Below are 2,360 nucleotides of genomic sequence, written 5' to 3' on the forward strand. Positions count from 1 at the left end.
AATACAAAAGGCAGTTGCAGGTCTGGGGAGGAGTTTCATTTTTTTTTCCAGGCAGAGGAATTACATCTGGTTTCACTCAAACAGCAAAGATCCCTTCAACAGATGATGTCAGGTGTCGGATTACGCTGCGGTGTCTGAAAACTTCACAGAGGCTGGCAGTGAACTCAGCGCCCAGCTGCATTCTGGGACACTGCTTGAAAAATTGAATAGGACTGCTGGATTTTTAATAAAGATGGTGTCCTGAACTACATTCTTATCCTCATCCCACAACCCCCCTAACATCGCTATTATTCATCAGACCACTGTAGAGATGAACAAGTGCTTAGTTCATAAGACTCAACATGAACTTAAAGAGGATGAATGCATGGACCTCGATACAAAGAATACTTTCTTTTTAACACTCAAGCATTTTTCCGAAAGCTGGGAGGTAGAAACACGTCTCGTCATGTTGTGTTTTGGAGCTGCAAGGCTGTTCAGGAGGAAATTGAAATATTATTCAACCAGATGTAACCGCACTGAGAGGTGCAAGGTTGTTTTAAAGGCTGCCGTTTATTAGCTCTACTTCCTGCCATGTAAAGTATGACACTGCAGAGTTTATGTTAGACAGTGGTGGACAGAAACTAAGTACATTTACTCCATTGCATATTTCCATTTGATGGTACTATATACTTCTACTCTTCTACATCTCAGAGGGAAATATTGTCCAGTTAATTCCACTGCATTTACCAACCATGTCTTCAAGACATTCTGTCGACGTACTAATTATTTGTTTAGGCCTGACTTATGATATTTACATTTTGTAACAATCTGATCTCCGTAAATCTGCACACATATCTACATATATCTTTTTTACAGTAAGACATCATTTACATTGCACACCTTCATAATTCCTGGATGACGTGTTAACAGGTGCAATTTATGCTGCAGAATACAAAGTGAAACATTTGCAGGCGTATTTAAAACACCGACTTCATTATCTGCAGGAATTGATAATCAAATAGAGGAAAAAACATTGGAAATATGATGGTATAGAGAGATACATTGTGGATTCTGACAGTCGGAGTGGAAAGACATCTGTCCTTTCTGTCCTTTCTATTACAGACACTGTTGGTAAACAAGCTACTATAAACGAGATACTACAGATTCAATTTGTTAACTGATTATATTTTCTGTTGCTCTTTGAGAAAAGGTAAGATTACAAAGCCTTTTTATTTAGAGGCACCTGGTCGCTACGTTCTTTTAAAGGAGATTGACGCCCAGAAATGTCCTGAACACAGCAAAGTAAGAAACTACAGACAGACACACTTCTAGCCTTTCTCAGCTGACACCTACACATTCATACCAATTGTGATTTTGCCCTGAACTTTATTAGTTATTAGCAATGACACTCACACATGTTGCATATTTCAAAAGAAGAGCAGAGAAGATGTTTTTCACATTAATAATGCACGAACACGACATATGAGACTTGATCCCGTGAGCTAACTTATTCAAATAAACTTCCCACGACGGAGCCAAAATAGATCTTTAAAATATTATTTCTTTCTGCTGCGTCGTCTGGTTTTTGGTGGATATCTACTTCCTCATGCTGTTAGTCAACGGTCCTATGTGTCCGGTCTGTGTGTATATATGAACATGTCGTGTGACTCCCATAGTCACACAGCTGTCTAGCACATGTAGTCACTCATCCAAATATAAGAAGGTCCCGTGTACCTCATATGTCCAGTGATACAGTGCTGCAGCAGGTTACTCATTCATGTAATGAGGTCTGTGTGAATGCAGAGGATTCAGTTCTCGGACTGATTATACTTTTACAAAGGCTACTACTGCTACTAAGCTGCTCATAATTCAATAACGAGGAGCCCTCAAGTGCTTTTTAGTGCTCATTAACAACACCATGCGTTGTTTTTAGTTTGGCTGACCTCATTACATTGGTTCTGTGGCAGAATTTAAACCTGTGTGAAGTCAGATTAACATTCTATTTTTACAGTTATTATTGAACAACAACATCTGTCTTTGTGGGGTAATGCCCATCGTGTGATGGGCATTGGGGGCATTGTTTCAACCTTTCGTCCGACTTTTATTATCTCCGCCAGGAGTCACAGGATAATCCCGTGTGGGTAAATCCGTGAGTGAGTGAGAGTGCACTTGTCTTTCCTCGGCTAATCTCACATTCTGCTGCAGCAAACTGCATTACATGTTAGGTGGCCAGTTAGGGCTGCATGCTCTCATGGTTGCGGTGACTCAATTTTTCAAGACACCTTTCAATACCTAGACCTGTTAAGATCTCTGGTGTGTTAAGATCTCTGGTGGGTTAAGATCTCTGGTGTGTTAAGATCTCTGTCGTGTTAAGATCTCTG

The sequence above is a fragment of the Anarrhichthys ocellatus genome, unplaced genomic scaffold (assembly GCF_004355925.1).
Source record: "Anarrhichthys ocellatus isolate YVR2014 unplaced genomic scaffold, GSC_Weel_1.0 scaffold39, whole genome shotgun sequence".
NCBI lineage: Eukaryota > Metazoa > Chordata > Actinopteri > Perciformes > Anarhichadidae > Anarrhichthys > Anarrhichthys ocellatus.